Below are 27,046 nucleotides of genomic sequence, written 5' to 3'. Positions count from 1 at the left end.
GTTTCAATCTTCTTGCTCTGTTCATCTAGTTGTTTTTCAATTCCTGAAATTGTTGATTTATTTTGGATCTCGTTGAATTTTTTCAGAAGTACTACCTGAATTCTCTGTCATTTAAGTCACATATTTCTATGTCTATAAGCTTATTTTCTGGAGATTTTTCTTTCTTTCTGAGATGCCTGGTCACCTTGGTTGTTCATGGAGTTTAATGGACTATTTCTCTGCCTGGGGATTAATGGAAGTGTATTGTTGTTTTTTCAGAAAGAAAATTTATTATATAAAGATCTCTCTTTAGCCTGCTGCAAAGAAGTTGTTTTTCTTTTGGTTTCCAGTAGGTGGCATCTAAACTTCTTGGATTCCCTGCTTTATATAAAGCCTAAATGTCTTTTTTATTTTCTTGTAGACATTTAATCACATTTGGCAGTCTCAGTTTCAGTCCCTGTCAGTGTCAGCAACAGTTTTGGTAACATTTACTCAGATTCCCTTGGGGCTTTGCGGTGATTGGTCTCGGAGGGTATGGGGGTAGAAGCCCTCTGGGTTGTGAGTTGGGGGCTGAGACTCAGCCTCAGTTTTGCAACTGTTGTGGGTAAAAATCAACTGTTCTTTCTCTATGGTCTCATCCCGCTTTTCTGCTTTCTACCCTGATGACTGAGCCCTGCTGCCGGCTGCTAGAAGTTCATGCACTTCCAGGCAGGCTGATCATTAAGTTGCCACAGTTCTCCCCTTCCCCCTCCTCCTGCAAGGAGCTCCAGGAGCTGCAAAAGGCAGCTTCTTTATTTCTCCCGGTCCACTGCCTGTCACCCAGAGGTCTGACCTGTGGTAGCTCTTATGCACAGATCCCATGCTCAGACATGCTGATGTGCAGTTTGGGTGTTTTTTGTAGAGTTTTAGATATTCAGCTTGTTGTTTTAAGGCGAGAGATCTGAGGAGGTCTTGCTCAGCCATGTTTCCAGTGTGACTCTCAGTTTAGTTTTGATTTGAATTTCTCTTATTTTGAATGTGATTCAGCATCATTTCATATGTTTAAGGGCCATTTATATTTCTCTTTCTAAGAGTTGTCTGTTCTGGTCCCTTGCCTATTTTTCTATTGAATTATTAGTCATTTGCAGATATTTTTCCTCAGCTTGTCATTTGTCCTTTCACTTCACATATTATGTATGAATGTTTTTTTTTTATCATAATCAGAAAGCCCCTTTTGTTCCTCCTCTCGAATACTAAAGTCATTTTTTTATAGTCATAATTGTAGAGTCAGGGCTTCCATGTTCTAGTGGGTAGAAGCCAGGGGCGCTGCTAAACATCCAACAATGCACAGGAATGAATCCCACAATAAGGAGTTGTCCAGCCCAAAATGTCAGTAGCACTGAGGTGGAGAAACTGTGATTTAAAGGAATCAACTCATGGTTTTTTCTAATACTTTAGAACATTTTATATTTTACATTTAAATCTTTGATCCATTTAGAATTTATACTAATTTACAATATGAAGTATGGATTCAAGTTTATCTTTTTCCAGATGAGTTCTCAGTTGTAACAACATCAATTATTATTCCATGTATTAGTTATCTATCACTGTGTAACAATATGTCCCAAACAGCAGCTTGAAACACAAGAATTTATTATCTCACATAGTTTCTGAGGGTCAGGAAAGTGAGAGTGACTTATCTGAGTGGTTCTGGTGCAGGGTTGCTCAGAAAGTTACAATTTAAGCTATTAGCCAGGAATGCAGACATTTGGAGAATCAAAGATCTGCTTCCCAGGTCATTCCCATGGTTGTTGTCAGGCTTTAGATTCTCATGGGCTCTTGGCTGGAAGTGTCTGTTCACCATGTGGGCTTCTCCATAGTGTACTTGAGTGTCCTCATGATATGGTGTGTGGCTTCCCCCAGAGTGAGTAATCCAAGACAGAAAGAGAGCACCTAATACAGATATCGGAGGGCTTTTTTTTTTTTAAATAAGATAATCTTTGAAGTGACATGAAATCACATCTGTAGTATTCTATTTATAATAAATGAGTCACTAAGTCCAGGTATCATTCAAGGGCAGGAGAATTAAGTTCTATTTCTTGAATGAAGGAATATCAAAGAATTTTTAATATATTTTAAAGCCATCATACTCTGCTTACTTGAGATTCCTCTTTTATCATATACTTATTCCCCATGTGCATTGGGCTTATTTACATAATTAATGTACATTGGTTCTGACAACTTTTTGCAAGGTAATTTTTAAAATCATGCTGTGTTCATGATTTGTATTAAGGGAATTGTTTACATTCACAAATTATTTTACGTGCTTCTACTAGCCTGGTAGATCAATGAGAGTATGAATATGAACATATTTTACAAACTCTAAGGAAATAAACTACTATAGGTTTTGTTACTATTATTTTTATGTGAAAATATAGCCCCAAATTCCATATTCTATTTCTTATTTGATTTGCTGAATTGGTTCTTGGATGCAAGTTGGAATGTAAGTTGTGGGCCAGTTGTGAAATTTTCCATCATAACATTTCCTGTGAATACAAAAGAACTGCAACCCAGTCCAGGAAACAAACATAAAATGTGTCAACTAGTTTATATTCACTTAGTCTTATCTGCCACTTCTGGGGTGTCCGTTTTACCTTTTATGTTGCTATTTGGGAAATCACAGTTATTATAGGTATATATAAATATATGTGGTTGTGTTTGGATATGAAAAGAGAAATGTGTGACCTTCGCAAGAGAAAGCACCAGCAGGAGTTGCTAAAGATATGTTCTGTTATGTGAGATGTGATACACAGGGCCATATTATCCAAATCATTCCTCTAAAATTCTGCCTGTAGAATCTTTTAATTCTTGTAAGACTTTTTTTTATTTTTTTAATTACAGAGGTTTCTTTAAATATAAATAATCCTGGGGCTAGTAATACTTCAATCTTACTGATAATTGAGCCTAGTTGAGGAAGAAGGAAAGGACAAAAGAAAGGATAAGAGCTTAGATATGGTAAAGGAACCAGGAAAGGAGAAAACAGATTGAGAAATCAAGACAAACTTTGTCTGTAATAGGCACAATAACTAATGTGTTTGGATTTTTAAAATATGAAAACTCCAATTGACAGTTTACATGACGGATCCAACCAATAGACATGCTTTGTCCACTCAAAAATGTTTAAAAATTTGGAGATTTTCTTAAAATTGCCGGATTTTCTTGAAAGAACCAGACTGTCTTGCAATACTGGGCCTGTGTGGCAGCAATCGACCAGAGCTGTGTAGTATCTGTGACCTTTAGATGGGGTAAGGACTTTCCAATTCACTACAGTCTTCCCCAGTCCTTTATGCCTCCCCATTAGCAAGGTCACATATTAGTTACTGCTTGCCACCTTATTTGCACTGTTGTTATTCATGTAGTGGGGATTTTTGTTTTTTTGTATTTTAAGAGCCTAACAAAATTGAGAGAAAAAAGACAGATTTAAAGGATCACATATTTTAAGAAAATGACTAGCAGTCTTCAAGGTGAGAATCTACCCTGGGGGCGTTCAAGTGTGCAGACCCTGGATTAGACAATACTTCATTCTGGAGCACCATTAGAGCCCTCTGCATGTCAACATGCCTGTGTATTCCTACTCTACCATCACAGGCCACACCATTCTCTTTGCCATCTGATAGCCTGCACAGCCTTTCCTTAGAATGTTTGTTGTGCTGCTGTACCTTGCTGCCATCAGGAAGACATGTGCTTGAGGTTGTGTTTAGATTACATAACAATTTGTACTGAATGAACCACATTTGCTGTCACATTCTCCCTTGGTCCATTGCAGCTGCCCTATCAAAGGGCATTGCCTTTGGATTACATATAGAAGTTTTTCATGCATTATTCTTGGCAGCAGATAGCTACAGAGGTCTCATCCATTTCAGATGCCATCACTTAAGCTTTATGTCTACCTCTTTACAGGTTTCCTATACGTGTTCAGGCTTTTTATTAAAGATGTTTTGGATGACATAAGTCAGGAAACTGAGTTTGAAAGAACTTCTTCAACAGAGCAAATCCAGGACAGCACTTGCATCATGCACACCTCCTCACCCCAAAAGAACCCAGAGAGAGGTTACACTGACTCCAATCCTGTTCATCTGCCAGGAAGGGACACAATCTTGCACACATTATGGAGTGACGAATTACTCCTTGAGAGAGAGCGAAGGAAGCCCAGTTGCTTTATGTGTGAAGAAGTATGCTCACTTCTTCAGGCTTCTCTCCCCATCTGCCCAGAATATGACCCACCACTCCTGGGTTTTGGCAGGTTAAGATCACCATTTATGCTCAGTTCTCAACTGAAGCACATTGTGCTATTTATGTGGCTTCTTTACCCTGAGTAGAAGATAGAGATCAGAATAACAAAGACAAAAAATTATTAGTGACCATGGTTAAAATATATCTAAAAGTTATTCAAACCACACATGACAGAGACACTAGAGAGAGTTTAACTGAGGACACACAGATGTGTTTTGTTTTTCTATTTCTATCTTATACATCATCTATGAATCAGCTACATGTAATAGAAACCAAATAATATTGGGTTAGCCAAATAAGAATTTCTTTTTCTCTCTCAGCAAGAAGTCAGATGTCATCGATATCCGAATACCTTATTTTTCTGCTCCCCTATCTTTGCCATACACTTTCATTCTTGTGTATGTTGCCTCATCTAGATATTTTGACAAAGTCAGATCAATGAAGAAATAAGGTAGGAGATATTTCTGGTCAAGATGGTGGTGTAGATAAATTCTGAAATTAACTTCTCCCATGAGCACATCAAAATTACAACTAAATTAAAGAAAAACCATCACTGAGAACCACCTGAAGACTAGCTGAACAGAATTAGTATAACTAAGGTTATAAAGAAGAAGCCACATGGAGACTGATAGGAAAGATGGAGATGTAAATAGGGGACGTCCCACCCACGAGTGGTTGGTTAAGAATCAGGTGGGATATCTCAACTATGGAGGTCCTTCCTGAGGAGTAAGGGGTCCCAACTCCATACAGGCACCCTAATCCAGAATACTAGTGCCAGGAAGTGGAGTCCTCACAATATCTGGATGTGAAAACAAGAAGGAATTTCTTACCCCCAGAGTGACAAAGTTCTGTGGGAGACTGCTCTTAAAAAGCCAGTGCATAAATTCACTTGCTGTAAGCTCCATACCAGGGCAGCAGCTAGAAAGCTGCCAGGAACATATGGGAAAGAACTAAATTGACTAACTCAGGGTGAGGACTGGAGGGGCAGGGGTAGGGGCAACTCTCCCCTGGGGCAGATGATGGCAGTCACCATTGTTCCTTTGTTGAACTCTCCTCTCACACAGATAACAAGATATAGGCAGGTGCTAAATACGCATTCTCTATTAAACTGGCTAACATCGTTCACTATGCCCTGGTGATTCCCTGAGACCTTGCCCCATCCAACTCATTCATCTGCCCCAAGCTTCTTTTAGCAACTCCTCCCGCTTCAGACTCATTCAAAGGATCAGAAACCTTACATGAGTGGTGGCTTCCTTAGGCTCGCACTGCAGACTTTCTCAAAGGTACACAATTCCCATGCAAGTGGTGGCCACCCTCCGCTTGTGCTACAGACTCTCTGAAAGGTCCAATAACCCCACACAAGCAGTAGCTATACTCAGCATATGATGTAGCTCCTGCCAAGTGGCCCCAAACCTAACACAACAGGCAACCAGCCTCAGTCTGCATCATAACTCCCACCAGGTGACCCTAAATATGGCACAAGTGACAACCAGTCTTGACCTGTAACATATCTCCAAGTAAACAGTCAGATGCCTGCCATAAATTGTAGCTGGCTTTAGCTCTCATCATAGTGCCCACCAAAGGTTCCCAAGCCTGACGCAAGTGGCAACCAGCCTCAGTTCTCAGCATAGCCTCTTCCAAGTGACTCCAAGTTTAGCACAAGCAACAAACAAATGCAGATTACTTTGTAGCTCCTACCACTGCACAAGCCCTGCACAAGTGGCAGCTGAACTTAGCCTGCACCAAGACCACTCCCAAGAGGTTCCACGTTGAACATACCTTATGGCCAGCTTCAGACTATACCAGAGCTACAGCCAACCAGCTTCATAACTTACACACCTGAAGGCTCTTGTGCCCCACTAAAGGGGTTCCTGCTCTTTGAAGTCAGCACCCACACAACACTCTGTACTTAATAGTCATGGCCAGTTATCGCAGCCAGTGCACCTGAGGGTAAACCCCATTCACTGATGTATCAGCAGCAATTAAGCCACAACTACCACAGGAGGGCACACACAACTCACACAGGGGGCACTCCTGGAGTATCCAGCTCAGGTGACCTGGGAGACTGCACCACTGAAAGTCACAGAATACCTTCTACATAAGGCCACTCTGTCAAAACTGGGAAACATAGCAGATCTGCCCAATACACAGAAACTATCAGGACAACAACCAAAATCAGGAGGCGAAGAAACATGTTTTAAATGAAAGAATAGGGCAAAACTCCAGAAAAAGAAATAAACAAAATGGATATAGGCAATCTACCATATATGGAGTTCAAGACACTGGTTATAAAGATGCTCAGTGAAATTGGGAACAGAATATAAGAACTCAGTGAGAATTGCAACAAAGAGAAAAAATATAAAAAAGAACCATCAGATCTGAATAATACATTAGAGGGAATCAACAGTAGATTAAATGAAACAGTATCAAATCAGCAATCTAGAGGATAAGGTAGCAGAAAACACCCAATTGGAACAGGAAAAAAAAAAAAAAAGAATCCAAAAAAAATGAGGATAGTTTAAGGAATCTCTGGAACAACATCAAATGTAATAACAATCACATCATAGGGGCCCCAGAAGGATATTAGTGAGCAAAAGAGTTTGAAAACCTATTTGAAGAATTAACTACTGAAAACTTCCTTAACCTAGTGAAAGAAATAGACATACAAATCCAGGAAGTGTAGAGAACCAAAGAAGCTCACACCAAGACACATTATAATTAAAATGACAAAAGTTAAAGAGAGAATTGTAAAAGTAGAAAAAGAAAATCTGATACTTGCATACAAGGGAACTCCTATAACACTATGAGCTGATTTTACCACAGAAATTTTGCAAGCCAAAAGAAAATGTCATGAAATATTCAAAGTGATGAAAAGCTAGGACCTACAACCAAGATTACTCTATCCAGCAAAGCTATCATTTAGAATAAAGGAAAAATAGATTTTCCTAGGCAAAATTAAGATAAAGGAGTTTATCGCTAGTAAATCAGTATTATAAGAAATGTTAAAGAAGTTTTTTAAGAAGAAAAAAATAAAAAATATGAATAAGAAAATATGGGAAAGGATAAAATTTCACTGACAAAGGTAAAGCTTTAGTAAAAGCAATGGATTAACCAATTATAAATCTAGTACAAAGTTAAAAGACAAAACTAGGAAAATTATGTGTAATTGCAAAAATAAGAGATACACAACAACATACACACAAAAGACATAAAAAATAATGACCGAAACATAAATGTGAAAAGGATGAGTAAAATTCATAGTGATTTTAGAATGTCTTTACACTTAAGTCACCACCAACTTAAAATAGACTGCTATAAACATAGCTTGGTATGTTTATAGCAGTCTATTTTAAGACTAAAAATTGACCACAGACTAAAAATTGATGAGATATACAAGAAATATAAAGAAATCCAAACATAACACTATAGAAAGTGATCAACATGCAAGAGAGCAAGAGAATAAGAAAGGAACAGAATAAAAAAGCAATCAGAAAATATTTAATAAAATAGCAATAACTTCATATCTATCAATAATTACTTTAAATGTAAATGGACTAAATGCTCCAATCAAAAGAAATAGGGTGGCTGAATGGATTAAAAAAAAAATACTAGTACATATGCTGCCTATAAGAGACCCACTTCAGATTGAAAGACACAGATTGAAAGTAAAAGGGTAGAAAAAGGTCTTTCATGTAAAAGAAAAGAAAAAGCTGGGGGAGTAATACTTATATCAGACAAAATAGAGTTTGAAACAAAGACTTAACAGGACACAAAGAAGGGTATTTGATAATGGTAAATGGATCAATCCAAAGAGAAGATATAATTCTTATAAACTCTATAAACAACATAGGAACACCTAAGTATATAAAGCAAATATTGACAAACATAAAGGGAGATATCTATAGTAATACAATAATAATAGAGGACTTTTAATACCCTATTGGCATCAATGGATAGACCATCCAGATGGAAAATCAGGAAGAAAACAGTAGCTTTAAACGACACATTAGATCAGATGAATTTAATTGCTCTTTTTAGAGCATTTCATCCCCAAGCAGCAGAATATACATTCATTTCAAGTGCACATGGAATGTTTTCTAGGAGAGAACAAATAGTAGGCCACAAAACAAGTCTCGATAAATTTTAAAAGATTTAAGTCATATTAAACACCATCAATCACAAAGGTATGAAACTAGAAATTAATTACAAAAAGAAAACTGAAAAACATACAATTACACAGAGGTTAAATAACATGCTAGTAAATAATGAATGAGTTAATGGCGAGATCAAGGAGGTAATCAAAAGATACCTTGAGACAAATAAAAACAAAATGACTGAAAGTCAATAAAATTCAGCCAAAGTGGAATATTCATAGCAATAGAGGCCTACCTCAAGAATCAAGAAAAATCTAAAATAAACAATTAAACTTTACACTTAGAAACTAGAAAAAGAATAAACAAAACCCCAAATAAGTAGAATGAAGAAAATAATAAGGATCGGAGTGGAAATAAACAAAACAGAGACTAAAAAATGCAGAAACTCAATGAAGCCAACAGCTGGTGCTTTGAAAAGATCAACAAAATTTATAAAACTTTAGCCAAACTCATCAAGAAAAAAAGAGAGTAGGCCCAAATAAATAAAATCAGAAGTGAGAAAGGAGAAGTAACAACCAACACCACAGAAATAAAAAGGATTATAAGAAAATACTACAAAAATCATATGCCAACAAACAGGACAATCTAGAAGAAATAAATTCCTAGAAATATACTATTTTTCAAGCGTGAATCAGGAAAACACAGAAAAAACAGATCGATAACTGCTAACAAAGTCAAACTAGTAATCAAAGAGCTCTCAACAAACAAAATTTCTGGACCGGATGGCTTTACAGGTGAATTTTACCAAACGTTCAAAATAAAATTAATATCTATCCTTATCAAACTACTCCAAAAAGTTAGAGAGGAGGAAAACTCCCAAACTCTTTATACCAGTTGAGTATTACCCTGATATAGAAACCAAAGAAAAAAAAAATTACATGCCAATATCCCTGATAAGCATAGATACAAAAATCTTCAATAAAATATTGGCAAAATATCCAGCAATACATTAAAAATATTGTGTTCCGTGATCAAGAGAAATTTAAATCTGGAATTTAAGGTTGGTGTAGTATTCACAATCAATTAATGTGATATACCACATAAACAAAATGAAGGATAAAAATGATATGATCATACCAACAGATGCAGAAAAAAAATATGACAAAATTCAACACTTATGATAAAAAATTTCAGCAAAATGGGGCTAGCATAAATATATCTCAACATAATAAAGGCTGCAAATGACAAACCCACAGCTAATATTATACTAAATGGTGAAAAGCTGAAAGCTTTTTATGTATCAAGGATGTTCATTTTCATCACTTTTATTTAACAAATAATTGGAAGTTTTAGCCACAGCAATCAGACAATAAAAAGAAAAGACTTCTGTCTACATCCATTCTACTTTGAACAAGCCCAGTCCCATCTGATCTCAGAAGCTAAGCAAGGTCGGGCCTGATTAGTACTTGGATGGGAGACCACCTAGGAAGACCAGGTGCTGTAGGCGTAAAAAATAAAAAAATAAGGAATTGTAAGCTGAGAAGGTCCTTGCAAAGTGTGAGGTTAACCAAAAGTTGCCTCGCCTAATAAACAAACAAACAAACAAACAAACAAATAAAAAGAAAGAAAAGACTTCTGAACTGGAAAAGAAGACATTAAACTGACATTATTTACAGATGACATTATTTACAGATGATAGCATACAGAGAGAATTCTAAAGATTCCACCAAAGAACTATTAGAACCGATAAATGAATTCAGTAAATTAGCAGGATACAAAATTAATATTTAAAATTAATTGTATTTATATACACTAATATCAAACTATCAGAAACAGAAATTAAGAAAACAATTCCATTATAGTTGCATCAAAAGAATAAAATACCTAGAAATAAATTTCACCAAAGAGGTACACAAAATCCTTGTATTCAAAAACTATGACACTGAAGGAAGAAATTGAAGTGAACACAAATAAATGGAAAGATATACCATGCTCATGGATAGGAAAAATGAACATTATTAAAATGTCCATACTACCCATGGCAACTACAGATTCAATGCAATCCCTATCAGAATATCAATGGCATTTTTTTCCCAAATAACTAAAACAAATAATCCTAACATGTATGAAACCACAAAATACCCTAATGGTCATAGCAATCTTGAGCAAAAGAAAAGACTTAGAGGTATCACAATACCTAATATCAAACGATACTACAAGTTTATAGTAATCAAAACAGCATGGTACTGGCATAAAAATAGACAATATAGATCAATGCAACAGAATGAAGAGCTCAAAAATAAACTTATACCTATATTGTCAATTAATGAATGACAAAGGAGACCAGTATATACAGTGGGTTAAAGATGGTCTTTTTAATTAAACATGTTAGGAATGCTGGACTGATACATGAAAAAATGAAACTAGATAACCTACTTTTACTATATAAAAAAATAAATTCAAAATGAATTTAATACTCAAATGTAATACCTAAAACCATAAAACTCCTAGAAGAAAATAAAGGCAGTAAATTCTCTGACATTGCTCTTAGTAATATTTTTTGGACATGCCTCCTCAAGTGAAGGAAACAAAAGAAAAACACAAACAAATGGAATTTCATCAAACTAAAAAGTTTTTATGCAGTGAAAGAAACCATCAACAAAAAGAAAAGATAGAGAGTAAACAAGAAACATCATAGACTGAAAGATATCCCCAGATCTCTTACCTTGAAACAACAATAAGCTGAAAATCTAAAATTCAACAAAAAACATACAAACTGCCCACCAGCATATCTAAGCGTGGAATCTGCACGTAAGTGCTACCGCAGGTCAGAATCCCAGGTTTCGGGCAATGGACTGGGAGAAACAAAGAAGCTACCTCTCATACCTGAAGCTCCCTCCAGGAGGAGAGAAAGTGCAGTGAGTTCCGTGAACAGCCCTCTCTGGGAGAACTGTGAGCTACATGAGGTTGAAGGCAGTGCCCAGGCATCAGAGCAGAAAGCAGAGAAACAGGACAGCAGAAAAACAACAGTTGATTTTTACCAGCCACAGTTGCAAAACTGAGGCTAAGTTGCAGGCCCCTCTCCCGCTTATTCTTTGAGTCTGAACACCACAGAGTCCTAGGGGAATCTGAGCAAATGCTACTGAAACTGTTGCTAACACTGACAGGGACTGAGACTGAGGGTAGCGAGCATGATTAAATATATACGAGAAAATAAAAAAGCATTATTAAGGCTTTATATAAAACAGGGATCCAAGAGGCTTAGATGCCATCTACTAAAAACCAAAAAACGCCTTCTTTGCAACATGCTAAAGAGAGGCATTTATATAATAAATTTTCTTTCTGGAAAAGCAACAGCATACACTTCCATTAATGTCCAGGCAGAGAAATAGTACATTAAACACATGAACAACCAAGATGACAAGGCAGCTGAGAAAGAAAGAGAAAAATCTCCAGAAAATAAGCTTACAGACATAGAAACATATGACTTAAATGACAGAATTTAGGATGGTACTTCTGAAAAACTCAATGAGATCCAAAGCAATTCATATCAACAATGACAGGAAATGAGAAAAAAACAACTAGATGAGCAGAACAAGTTATTTAGCAAGGAGATTGAAACCCTCAAAAGGGACCAAATAGAACTTCTGGAGATGAAGAACACACTGCAAGAGGTGAAATAGCAAGCTTGAAAAATAGAGTCGACCAAATGGAGGAAAGGATCAGTGATATCGAAGACAGAAATCTAAAAATAAATCAGAAGGAAGAAGGAAGAAACTTAAGAATGAAAAATAATGAAAGAGAAATACTAGAACTAGCTGATACTATTAGGAGAGGAAGCATAAGAATAATAGTCATTCTCAAAGGAGAGGAAAAAGAACAAGGATTAGAAAGCATTTTCTGACAAATAGATGATGAGAATTTCTCAAATGTAGAATTTCCCAAATCTAAGGACTAAGCTGGATCTTGGAATTCAAGAAGTCAACAGAACATCCAATTATCTCAACCCAAAAAGGCCTTCTCTAAGACACATTGTATTAAAATTATCAAAAATCAATGACAAAGAAAGAATTTTCAGAGTAGCTAGAGAAAAGAAGATGGTAACCTATAAAGGAAAACCCATTAGATTATTGTTGGACTTTTCAGCATTAACCCAACAAGCAAGAAAATAGTGGAATCAAATATTTAAACTATTAAATGAAAAGAAATACCAGCCAAGAATAATGTATCCAGCTAAGTTCTCCTTTAAATATGAAAGAGAAATAAAGACCTTTCTGGACATACAAAAATTGAGGAAATTCTCCACTATGAGGCCTGCATTACAGGGAATACTGAAAGGTGTCAGCTCACTTAAAACAAAATGACAAACAAAATACATAACGAGGAGTAAGGCCACTAGCAGACAGATAGAAGCAGAGTAGTGCAACCCTTACTAAAAACAGGGCATTATAAGCTTAAACAATAAGAAGAGATTTGCTATAGCAAGATAGTAATGAACGTTCAGAAACATAGAGACAAATTGAAACAACAATGACTGAAAAGGGGAAGATTCAAAGATTCAAATTCGCAAAGGAGAAAGAAGATAAGGCACACGCAGAAAAAATGGATGGCTGTATATATATAACTATCCTCTACATATTTGTAATGGTAACTATACACCAAAGATTCAGAACTGAAGTATGTAACATAAAACAAGAAGGACCAGAGGGAAAACTCACAACACCTAACCAAAATAAGAAAAGCAGACACAGAAGGAAAGAAAGCAATGAAAACACCAAGCTAACAGAAAGGAAAACATAAAATGGTTATAGGAAAACCTCATATTTCAATAATCATCCTACATGTAAATGGACTGAACTCACCAATAAAAAGACACAGAGTTGTAGATTGGATCAAAAACAAACCCCAAATATATGCTGCCTTTAGCAGATACATCTCAGTTCCAAAGACAAATATAAACTCAAAGTGGAAGGCTGGAAAATTATATTGTAAGCAAATGACATTTAGAGAAAAGTGGGAGTAGTGGTACTAATATTGGACAAAATAAATTTCAAAATAAAAAAGGTAAAAAAGATATGGAGAGACACTTCAAAATGATAAAGGAAATCATTCACCAAGAAGACACAATACTTATTAATATCTATGCTCCCAATCTAGGAGCCCCAAAATATATAAAGCAATTACTAACAGAACTAAAGAGAGAAATAGACCAAAATGCTATCATAGTAGGGAACCTAAATACCCACTGTCGAATATGGACAGATAACCCAAACAGAAATGCAATAAGAAAATAATATCCTTAAATGACACAATGGACCAAATGGCCATAATAAATAATTACAGAGCCTTTCATTTCCAAATAGCTGCTTATACATTCTTCTCTAGTGCACTTGGAACATTCTCAAGGATTGACCATATACTGGAACACAGAGATAGCCTTAACAAATATAAGAGGGCTGAAATCATACAATCCATATTCTCTGGTCATAATGCTCTATAACTGGAGATCAACTGTAAAAAGAAATCAGGAAGAACCACAAATACATGAAGATTAAACAACATGCTACTGAAGAATAACTGGATCAGTGAAGAAATAAAGAGAGATAAAGAAACACATAAAAAAGAATGATATTATAGTGCAACATATCCAAACTTTTGAGACACAGCAAAAGCAGTCATAAAAGGAAAGTTAATATCATTACAGGCCTATCTCCAAAAACAAGAATGAGCCCAAATAAACAACCTACTGCTTCATCTTAAAAAACTAGAAAAGGAAGAACAAATGAAGTCTAAAGTCAGCAGAAGGAAAGAAATAATCAAAATTAGAGCAGAAATAAATGAAATTGAAAATAAAAAAAAACAATAGAAAAAACAAATGCAACAAAGAGCTGGTTCTTTGAGAAGGTTAATAAAATCAACAAATCCCTGGCTAGACTCATTAAAGAAAAAAGAGAAAGGACACAAATAAACAAAATCAAGGATGAAAGAAGAGAAATTATGACAGACACCACAGAAGTACAAAAGATCATACAAGAATGCTATGAAAAAGTACATAACATCAAATTTAATAACCTAGAAGAAATGACCAAGTTTTTAGAAAAATACATTCCAAGACTGAATCAAGAACTGAAAAGTCTAAATAGACCGATCAGCAGTATGGAAATTGAAACATCATCAAAAACCTACCAAAAAGTAAAAGTCCAGGACCAGATGGCTTCACCAGTGAATTCTACCAAACATCTGAAGAAGAGTTAATACCTATTCTCCTCAAACTCTTCCAAAAAATCAAAGAGGAGACAATACTTCCCAACTCATTTTATGAGGGCAGTATTACTCTGATACCAAAACCTGGTAAAGTTAACACAAAAAAGAAAACTACAGACCAATATCTCTCATGAACACAGATGCAAAATTCCTAAATAAGATACTAGCGAACCAAATACAGCAACAGATTAAAAAGATTACACACCATGATCAGGTGGGCTTCATCCAAGGGGCACAGGAATGGTTTAACATACAAAAATTGATTAATGTATTCACCACATAAAAAATTAAAAAATAAGAGTCATATGATCATATCGAGAGATGCAGAGAAAGCCTTCGACATGATACAGTAGCCATTTATGATCAAAACACTTAACAAAATCGGTATAGAAGGAAAGTAACTTCACATAATAAAGGCCATATATGACAAACAGTCATCATTATATTTAATGGTGAAAAGCTAAAAATCTTCCTTCTAAGATCAGGAAGAAGACAAGGCTGTCCACTATAGCCACTGTTATTTAATATAACATTGGAGGTCTTAGCGAATGCAATCAGGAAGAGAAAGATAAAAAAGGCATCCAAATAGAAAACGAAGAAGTCAGACTTTCTCTATTTGTGCATGACATGATTCTCTATGCAGAAAACCCTAAAGACTGCATAAGAACACTAATAGAAACAATAAGCAAATGCCATAGTTTCTGTATACAAAATCGATGTTCAAAAGTCCATAGCATTCCTATACTCTAATAGTGAATTGTCAGAAAAAGAAGAAATAAATCCTTTTGCAATGCAACAAAAAGAATAAAATACCTAGGAATAAATCTAATGAAGCATGTGAAGGACCTATATGAAAACTATAATACCCTATTAAAAGACATTGAAGAAGATACAAAGAAATGGAAAGATATGCCATGTTCTTTGGATTGGAAGAACCAGCTTAGATAAAATGACCTTATTACCTAAAGCATTATACAGATTTAATGCAATCTCCATCAAAATTCCATTGGCGTTTTTAAAGAAATAGAACAAAACACATCAGATTTGTATGGAAGCACAAAAGACTCCGAAATGTCAAAGCCATCCTGAGAAAAAAGAATGAGGCTGGAGGAATCACTCTGCCCGACTTCAAATTGTACTACAAAGCAACAGTAATCAAAACAGCATAGTTTTGGCAGAAAAACAGACACACAGACTAGTGGAATAGCATGAAGAGTCCAGAAGTAAACTCATATTTATATGGGCAAATAATTTTTGACAAAAAAGCCAAAAACATACAGTAAAGAAAGGAAAGCCTCTTCAATAAATGGTGCTGGGAAAACTGGAAAGCCACTTGCAAAAGAATGAAACTAGACTGTTATCTATCACTGCATGCCAACATTAACTCAAAATAGATTAAGGACCTGAAACAATAAAATTCATAGAGGAAAACATAGGTACTAAACTTAAGGACCCTGGGCTTAATGAGGATTTTACGAATTTGACCTCAAAGGCAAAGGAAGTAAGAGCAAAAATAAATGAATGAGACTACATCAAACTAAAAAGCTTCTGCTCATCAAAAAAAAAAAAAACCAAAAAAATCCGTCAACAAAGTAAAGAGACAACCATTCGAATGGGAGAAGATATTTGCAATCAACGCCTCCGATTAAGGCCTAATATCCAAAATATACAAAGAACTCATACAACTCAATAAAAATAACAATAACCAAAAGATCCAATCAAAAAATAGGCAGAAGCTCTGAACAGACACTTCTCCCAAGAAGACATACAAATGGCAAACAAACATGAAAAGATGGTCAGCATCGTTAGTTATTAGGGAAATTCAAATCAAAAGCCAATGAGATATCATCTCACACCTGTTAGAATAGCTATAATCAACAAGACAAGTAATAACACATGTTGTAGAGATGTGGCGAGAAAGGAACCCTCATATACTGGTCGTGGGACTGCAAATTGGTACAGCCGCTACGAAAAACAATATGGAGGTTCCTCAAAACCTGAGAATTGATCTACCATATGATCCAGCAATCTGTCTACTTGGTATTTACCCCAAAAGCTAGAAAACCCATATTCAAAAAGATATATGCACACCGATATTTAAAACAACATTATTCATGGTGGCCAGGACATGGAAGCAACTGAAGTATTCTACAATAGATGATTGGATAAAGAAACTATGATACAATGAACTATTACGTAGCCATAAGAAAAGATGAAATACTGACATTTGTGACAACATGGATGGACCTTGAGATAATCATGCTAAGTGAAATAAGCCAGACAGAAAAAGTTGAAAATCACATGATTTAACTTATATATGGGATATAAACCTAAAAGCAAACCAAGAGGACAAACAGAGACTCATGGACATGGATAATAGTCTAGCGGTTACCAGAGGGTAGAAGGGGAAGGAGGTGGGGGGAGATAGATGGTGTATAAAGGGTCAAAGAGGTGATGACACAAAGAAATCTGACTATGTGAGGGGAACACATAATATGTGTATATACACATATTATGTGTGTATATATATATATATATATATATATATATATATATATATGCCTTACTGTTAAATTGTACAACTGAAACTTATTGGATTTCTTTCACCAATGTCCAATGTCACCATAAAAAATACTTTAAAAATAAATAAACAAATAAAGTGGGAAGTGAAGAAAAAAAGATAACCTACTGAATAGGAGAAGATATTTACCAGTGATACATCAATAAGGGGTTAATATCCAAAATATACGCAGATTTCATACAACTTAACACCAAAAAAACCTAAACCCCAAAAAATTCAAACAAAAAATGGTAGGAGGACTTTAACAGACATTTTTCCAAAGAAGATATGCCCATGGCCAACAGACATATGAAAAGATGTTCAACATCGCTAATCATCAGGGAAATGCAAATTAAAACCACAGTGTTATATCACTTCACACTTGTCAGGATGGCTATCATTAATAAATCTAAGAACAAGTGTTGGCAAGGATGTGGAGAAGAGTAAACCCTTGTGCATTGTTGGCAAGAATTGTAAATTGGTGTGGCCACTTCAAAAAACAATATGGAGGTTCCCCCCAAAATTAAAAATATAAGTACCATATGACTCAGCAATTCCATTACTAGATATTTATCCGAAGAAATCTAAAACACTAATCTAAAAAGATACATTCAGCCCTATGTTCATTGCAGCATTATTTACAATAGCCAAGATATGGAAGCAAACTAAGTGTCCATCGATAGATGATGTATAAAGAGGTGGTACATATACACAATGGAATATTACTCAGGCATAAAAAGAATGAAATCTTGCCATTTGTAACAATATAAGTGCTAGAAGATATTATACTAAATGAAATAAGTCAGACAAAGAAATACAATTATTTTATAATTTCACTTATATGTGGAATGTTAAAAAGAAAATAAGTGGATGAACGAAATAAAATCAAACTCATAGATACAGAGAACAAATTGGATGTAGCTATATAAGAAGAGGTTTAGGGGGTGGGTGAAAATATTTAAGAAGTAAAAATTTTCAATTATAAAAATGGCCACAGGGATGTAAAATACAGCATAGGGAATACAGTCAATAATATTGGAATAACTATGTATGGTGTCAGAGGGGTACTAAACTTATGGGGTGATCATTTCATAAGTTATATAAACCTCTAATCATTGTGTTGTGCACATGAAACTAATATAATGTATGTCAACTATAATTGAAAAATAATAAAAATCATAATAAAATAAATGGAATTAATGAAAACAAGAGATAAGCTATATGAAATGGTGGATGCTTGTGAAGGCAGAGGAAGGAGACTCAGGTATCTATCATCCAGATTCTATTCAATTCCATGTATAGATGTCTCCCCATTTGTTTTTGAGGTTTGGAAATTGTTGTTTGCTATGCTTATGGGGTCATTTTTATTCACAATGGGGAAACTGGGAACTCCTTTACAATAGGGGTGCATCATTGAATTCTAATGACTAACACAAAGTAGCAAGTGTATACTTAAAGTCAGTTGAATAAATGAATGAATAAAAAAAAGAAGTAAAATTTTCAATTATACTTGACTTAATTAATGATATATAAATACATCCAAAATCTATAAGGGATAGTAGAACATATAAATGTATAAGATTAGGTGTTTTCTCAATAAAGAATAAAAAGGATAATTACAGGAGATGAAGGAGTAGTGCTATAAAATAAGTCAACCTGCCTAACCTTAGGCAAGTTATTTAACCTTCCTAAGCATCAGACAGCACATATTTCACAGAACTATTATGAGGATTTAATATAATAATGTCTTTAATGCGATAAATAAAATACCTGGTAACTTGTGACTTGTCACTAAGTCTCAGATATTAAAAGTTTGTTTTGATTGCTCTGGGGAGTTTTGAAGAAATTCTGGACCAAGGATCAAGTTGAGGCGTGTTGAGGTATCAAGTCTTGTGATTTGTAGGAGCTGTAATTTCTCAAATCTGGTTCCATCATCTGATTATGGAACTTTCTCAAAAGAGCACAGCAAGGAGAACTTCAGCCCTGAATCCAGGCTGACCAAAGTAGCTCCATTTATAACTCTGAAATAGAGGTGCTTAATTGGAAAATTACTACTAGCAAGTTTGAAGAAGAAAATTGGGGCAAGAAATCTTTTATAAAAAAGATCAAGAGAGAGGACAAGGAAGGTGTGAAGAAATTATCTCAGATGAGATTTGATTCAGTCTGGGGAGAAATGGGGAACTTTTCTTTTTAAGACGGAGGTATGTTCAGGAAGGATCTTGGCTTCTTGGATGAAAAGAGCACTGCAGTTCTAAGATTTGGGGATAGATATTAGAAAGGAAAAAAATGTGGTCCAAACAACAAGGCTCCTTTGAGTGACTTAAATGAAATACTCAAAAAGAGCATGAATTTGGCAAGAAATTTATATATATATATATATATCCTTTCAGATACCCTAGTGAAAATAGGAGGGACCATCATTAAGATTTTCTGAAGGCTCTTATCATACCAGCCATTCTCTCTGACAACCCGTTCCACAATCCTTTGACATGTCAGCCCCAGTTACTGAGTTCAGTGCTCTTTTGGCTCTGAGACGCATGCTCCTCATTTTATTTATACTAGGATTCTGGTCTCTCTGCTTCCAATTCATCCTCCCCACAACAGCCAGGATGTTTTCTGAAAAAAAAAGGCCTGAAGGTCTTATTTCCATGTTAAAATGCCAGTCCTTGCCTTTTATAATGCTTTCAAGAAACAGTTTCACTGGCCACTAACATCACATCTCAGCAGCACAGAAATGTTTGCATATTCCTTCTATTCTCCTTACTTTTCCCAAATACACACGTAAACAGTTTTCTTCTGTTCTTCTACCTGCTTAATTCCAGTCACCTTTCAGTAATTCCTCCAGCTGTCTTTCCAACCACCTTCCCCGCTCATCCATAAACTGAGTTAGATGTTCCGTCTAGAATTACTTAAGCACCTGTGCCCCATTCTTATCATCAAACTTTCCCTTTTGTCCCATAATCATTTCATCTTACCTCTCACGAGTTTGAATATGCTTCAAGGGTCTGATTTATTTTATGTAGACAATATCTGATACTTGGTAAATGGTGCAAATATCTTTCTAGAATAAAAGGGCAAATGAATGTAAGTCTCATGATTTTAACCAGAGCACATACTAAGCAGTCAGCCTTCTGTCTAAGATAGTTTTCTATGGTATTGAAGATGTTTCTTGGGTGTGACCTTCACAGCTCCACTTGTCCGCCTCCCTGTATGTCTCTTTTTCTAATTATTTACAGCAGCAAGGATTTTCAGTCAATCTAGATTTCCTGAATTTATCTTTACTTCCATCCTTAAGATATTTATTGGGTAGCCAAAAGGGCAAAGGAAAATTTTTATGCAGGTCACGCCTTCACCTGAATAAGAATTTTTGATGGCAATGAAGTCGGTCTCCTTTTCAAGAGATTAAAAGCCTTAAATCTGGAGTCATTTAATAAGATGCGAACATTTAAAAGTCCTGCTGACTTTTAAAGGCAATTAAAACTGTAAGTGAGCTAACAGTGAAGATTCTTTGTTGATATGAATGGTTGTTGTTCACAAATACTCTGGACGGTGACTAGTCAGAGAAGAAACTGTCCCAAAATCTCCCAAGCAAGTATCTCTGACATAACTAGTTAGTAAGCTGGTAAATCAAATTTATCTTACACCGTCATCATGCTCAATAAAGTTTTAAAGGTTAAACATGTTAGTTCTTAATTTGATTTTATTATTTTAAATCATGTTATGTATTGATTTTGGTTTAAGGATTAAATATATTACTAAATCAACAGAGCATTTTCAACTATGAGATAAAAATTAAAAATATGCAGTGTATAAAAATGCTTAGATGATATATTTGTTTTTATCATAATTATTGATAAACTAACAAGCGGAAACTATAGGATTTGAAAATTTATTGGTCTTAACATATAGTGACGAGACTATTTATTTGCTATTATTTTTGAATAGTGTGTGTTACACTGTTGTCACCATTCACAGCTCAAGTATTAAATTATAACTGATAAATTGTTTCTAAATTCTAATTTTTTTAAAAAAAAAGTAATGTTGATTTCCTCCCTTCTACTCTCCCTCCTTTCATAATCTCCTCTCTTTAAGTCTCTGTCTAGAATTATACTCTCAAATGAAGAAATGAAACAAACATTCTAGAATAATCAAACATTTTTCTTCTTGTTAATTGTGCCAATTTATTTTCACTAGAATTTTCCTGATGTTTCCCTCTCAATTTTGTACTACCCACTGTTAATATTAGCAAAAGCTGAGACTATTGAAAGGAGCTTAACACATTTGGCTGCCACTTTCTGGTAATGCAAAAATCTACCACGCCTTTTCAAGTATTCTGCTTTGGGTATTATTCATTTACTTTTTAATTATTAGCATTTATATCTTTTCCCCCCTATCTTTACATGTTACTTAAATGTTCAAAGGAAATATTCCCTCACTGCCAATCTAAAGAGCTTCTTTTGAAAACATGAGTAGCATGGGGAGTCTCAGCATATGCTGAATTGAGCCAGTCTAAATAGTTGGCAGTTGGCTGCTGTCAGAAGTAATTTTAAATCATATCATATTTGCTCTCCAAAACAAGTGAAACATGTCAGTAGCTCTTCTCCAAACAATGCTCTTTGGAGTCTAATTTATCACCGCATCAAAATTTTTCATTTTTCTTTAAATATTTTCTTATATGAAATCTTGAGACTTGTGTATGTGGATTAATTAGAGATTAAGATACTTCACAAAGTGGGAAGCACATGGACTAGATGCTTAATGCTTTGGACAAGAATTCTCACGTATATATCTAAAAGTAGCACAGACTCGGGTGAAATACCTAAATAGTTGTCTCAATCTTTCTTTTTCTTAGCATTTTTTCTTTAGGCTCAATTTTGCTTTCTGATAATCATGTTGTTACCTGATTATATTTTGTGTCTAAATTAACATTTCTAATAGTTCTGGTTTGAAGAATAATATTAAGCATTGCAAGATTTTATTAGAAATAAATAGAAGTACAAGTAGATCTTTCCAAGTTCATTTTGCTTTATATTAAGCTCATAGTCTCAGGAAATTATCATGGATGTCCATTGCAATTAAAGTTTGATTTATTTTAGAATGATCAAAAGTTGTAAACCAGGTCATATTATAAAAGTAGATTACTCCAATGATTTTTCTAAGAGGCAATTCAATCTCCCAAAGGCTAGTGTTTTGATTTACACCTAAGTGATTCAAAATTTAACACAGGTTTATACTATTGTGAAGGACTTTGAGTCTATGGTTCTAAGGTAAAATGTATTTATTTTAAAAATATAACGTGTCAGTAAAAATGGTTCTAGCAGACTTGATAAGTACAAGGTAATTCCTTTCTTGGTGATATGTGACAATCATTAACATTTTTTTCTGAAATCTTTATGTGTTGATGAATTAGCCAATTTGCACTGGTAAGTCATGTCTGATCCAGTTATTTCAGTCACCTTAATAATCAATGCAGATCACTGCATGATCGATTCAGCAGCAGAGATGGGAATTAATCATAAAGACAGTTCCTAGTCAAATGGAGTACCTACAGATATGGTCTTATGCCAAGGATTCTTTTCATAGGACTATTTCTCAAGTTTGGTCTTCCTTTTGTTGGAATAGCTGCAAATTCCAGTTCAAGTCTTAAAACATAACCAATATTGTGTTTATGACATCAAACTTAGATGATAACCGATTTCAACTTTAAGATAGATAATTTGATTTTTATAAGGCCATTCAAAGTGATAGTTTTAAAAATAAAATCTTTAAAATGACTTAGATTCTTTTTTTCTCTTCTGGGTCTGTTAAAGTAAATGAGAGTATGACCATCTACTAAGTATACATACACACTTATGCAAACATACTTGATCTGTTTGATCACTTCTAAGTCCCACGTATTTTTGACAAACCATATATTTAAAATATGGTATTGGTGATTTTCTAAAGATTTTTTTTTTTTTCTCAAGTTTGTAGACTTTCTGATGTTAATACATTTTGTGGAGCTCTTCCTTCAATGCCTGGTCAATACTGATTCCAGGGAAATGAAAAAACATTTATTTTCATTTATGAGAAGTTATCAAATGTCTTCCCTTACCTGCTGATAGTTCTTGCTTGAATCTTTGCATGGCAATATATACTCTGTCAGGTGACCTTCATGCCTACTGACACAATAATCATTAAAAACAACTGGAATGTACTTCCTGTAAAGTTCGAGGCTGTTCAGAGGGTTATAAAATATGAAGACATCTATGGCTATGATGAATCTGTGACTTAAAAATACTCATTCCTCAATGAACTTGAAGGAAATGACTAAATTAAGAGGAACTGAGAGTCTGAGAAGTTTCCTAATTTGTGTAAAATATTGTGGAAGGCGGTACTTTATGGAAAAACCTGATATTACCAGATGTTTTACAAAGTTTAAGTTTTGTTAAACACCACATGAGAAAGCTAAATTCCCTTTGAGAAAGCTGAAAGCTGCTGTGATCTAAGCTGAATTTGTGCTTTACATAGGTTCTTTCACAAAATCTATGTAACAGAGATTAACAATAGGACTTGCATTGACTTTTCTGAATGATGCTAAATTGATTGTATTCTGTAGAATAAATAGTTTGTCATATTCTAGAAAAGATCCTTGCATTTAATAAAGCTTTATGGAGTGCCCAGATTATGCAACCACTGCAGGACAGGATCCATCTGAGGGCATGGCTCCTGACAGGCTCTCGGATGCCTTGCCTGATCTTGCTTTGTGTACCTTCTTCCTTTGGATCCATTTATTAATGGGCCCAGATTTTGTTTAGGCCTTGAGAGATAGTAGTTTATGACAACAATTAATATAATATGTATTCAGTATTTTCTCTATACAAAACACTAAGCTTATGTGTTGTCATTCTTTTTTTCCTTCTCATACTTTCATAGAAACAATGAGAGCAATCTGAAGGACAAAAACACATTGAATGATCTCACACTCTCACCTGAGGAAGTTGAGTAGTTTAAGAAAAACACCTGAAGGTACGTAAGCTTGAGAGCTGTGTCCTCAGGAAGGTACATTTACCTCGCTCTTAATTCCTTTTGCAAAGAATTATCATGTCATTTATCCACTTTCTGGTCCAATCAAATATTAACTCAGTAAGTAACAGACCTAAGAATTAAGAAAAAATGTAGCTCGAGGAAATTTTTTTTTTTAAAAAGGTTTTTTTTCATATCTAGCTCTCAGATCACAGGCCATTTACTTTAATATGAACATTTCAATTGGTCCAGAGAACTAAGGCTACTTTTAGACATGCCTATTGATCTGAGTCTCTTTTCATTGATTTAACTGAATAACTTCTTCTAAAATGCAAAATCTTTTACAAGCTAAACAAAAGGGCAGCCTTCTCGATCAATCACTTACTCTCTGCTGGCTTCTTTTCGTCACCATTTCAGGGCAAGGACCAGGACCACATGATCTTCTCACTTTGGGGATTCATCCATGTTTTTCTATCTTTCCTCATCTTTCCTGCTAAATAAATCTTCTATGGGTCAAGTTTTACTATATCTATAGAACTTTATTTCCTCATCTGTTTTGTAATTTTCCATAGTGAGCCACACACAGCAGAATCTTACTTGAGAGGATCTTTCAGGACTTGGATTAAAGGTAAGTCTCTCCTGAGAGGATCTGCAATTGCTATTAGGATCTCCCAAACTTGGAAGGAGGTATAAATCTGATGCCCAATCCAAATAAGTCAGACTTAAATTTACAAATTCTTAGGAGAGACTTTACCCAGGACACAGGTCTCATGTCCATTTGCCATTTTTTAGTCCACAATTTTATTGATGTGCCTAGCCCTTTGAAAGTCCTAGGTTTACATGGGAATCTCAATTCCAACTCCCTGCTCTGTGTGAAGGCCAAGGGCATTGTGTCATCCTTTTGAGGCTACTGGTGATCAGAACTAGCAAGTCCTCAAAAGTAGCCATTGAGTCAGCTCCCACTTACTACTCTGGTTAGAAGTTCTCCTTCATCTTGGGACCCTGAGAATTTCCTTTAATTGATTGCAAGCTCAGCTCTGTATTTAAAAATACACATATATAATTATATTTTATGCTGCATTTTCAGTTGTTCTCCATCAAGAAGATTTTCAGGATGTGTAGCCTCCTATTTTGCCATATTACCAGAAATAGAAACTCATGGATGCTTGGAAGATTTTAAAACTACTCAAATTGACCTCCTCGGCCTACAAAGGTACAGGACATAGAATCTGTGTCACACAATTTTGTGTGCAATAATTGGGGCTACTATCACTTATCCTATATAGCTTGATATATTTTTATGTGTAGTTGAGTCTTTTCATTTAGATTATAATCTCTTCAAGTTGTGAACTGTATCTCTTTTTTTCTGCATTTTCTAGATCCCATTGTGCCTAGGACATTGTCAAGTATATGATAGTTGCTCATTAACCATTTATTGTTTGACTTAGTAATCATCAGCTTTTTCTTTCATATGGATTGAGAAAACCATTGTAGCCATCGCTCTTGTTATCCTTTCTTTTTATTTAAGTATTTGAATTTTTTTTCTTCTAGTGGAAGTTATTGAAGACTTATAATTCAATAATCTTTCACCCTACTGAAGACAGTCCTATGCAAGCAATTAGTATGGACATAGAAGACACAACCTAATATTTTTACCTCTCTCATTATTGACTGATATAACCCTGGATGTTGTGATGTTCTAAATTTTGGTTGTGTTTAGTCCAGTTTAGTTATTTTAATAGCTGTGATCTAATTTTTTTTAAAAGGGTATTTGAAGATAAAGGTAAAGATAGACATTTTTGGAGAATAGGAAAATGCTATTTGAAGATAATCAGTGAAAAGTCCTTATTTTATGTGCTAGCTAACATAGAAGAGCTTAGAAAACATGTGATGCACATCATCAAATAGGGAATTTCTGAAATTATAGTTGTATGCTAATTACTCATTTTAGGCTATAATTTTTTGAAGCATTAAATGATCCTAAACCCTCTGTCTCAATGAAGTTGAGGACTGTTAGTTACTAGTACAGGAATTGCTGCTTTTCTAAACTTGATTAGAAATGAATTCAATAAAAAGAGACATAATGATGGATTTATAAAAATAACGTTCCTTCATCTAATGGGTTTCTTATTCTAATGTTTTTTTTTTTTACTATAATCCTTTAAAATTATACAAAAAATATTATTTAAGTCATAGTAAAGACTTCATTAAAAGATTAATAGTTCTGGTTTACCAATTCGCTTACCAGGCCACTTAATTATTTAGTTCATTAATTCTGTAAATGTCAGACTTACCATGAACTCTAGTGATTTGCATAAGTAAGGTTATAGTTCTATTGGTAATCACAGTATAACAACTTGAAATAGGAATTTGGCATCATTCATACATTTCAAATGAAATAAAGTCTTTTTTTTCCCTTTCAAACCAACAAGAGAAATCCAACAGCTGAAAAATTGTAACAATATAATCTAGCTATTCAACCTCCAAATTTGTCCATTAAAAGGATGATGATGGGTAGCTATCATGAAAAAAAAATCTCCAAAGAATAGGACAGAAATAGCTTCCAAATTAAAGAATATGAAGAATTCTAGTTTTGAGACAAATTCTTTACTTTTAAAAAATATTCCTACCAATGCAAGAACTATGAAGTCTTCTAGGGACCCAGATTTTATTATACTTATTAAAAATAGTTGCTCACTGGGAAAGCTTCAGGAAAAGCAACATCTCATTATCATAAGGGTCCTAGAGCAGAGCTGGCAGTTTATATATAATGAATATCATTTACACCATGCAAATGCGTTCACATCACTCACAGGCTCTGTTTACATTTAATACAAGGGAATTTATACAATATTAAAATGGCACATTATTA

At 34.7% G+C, this 27,046-nt stretch overlaps 1 pseudogene; it reads left to right on the top strand.

Annotated features, from left to right (window-relative positions):
* Positions 1-9,733: 9,733 nt before the first annotated feature.
* Positions 9,734-9,852, top strand: LOC112478753 (annotated as a pseudogene).
* The last annotated feature ends 17,194 nt before the right edge of the window (positions 9,853-27,046 follow it).

Source organism: Pteropus alecto, unplaced genomic scaffold (genome assembly GCF_000325575.1).
Source record: "Pteropus alecto unplaced genomic scaffold, ASM32557v1 scaffold22, whole genome shotgun sequence".
In the NCBI taxonomy this organism is placed as follows: domain Eukaryota; kingdom Metazoa; phylum Chordata; class Mammalia; order Chiroptera; family Pteropodidae; genus Pteropus; species Pteropus alecto.
The sequence above is the reverse complement of the archived record's forward strand: the minus strand, read 5'-3'. Positions and strand labels throughout refer to the sequence as shown.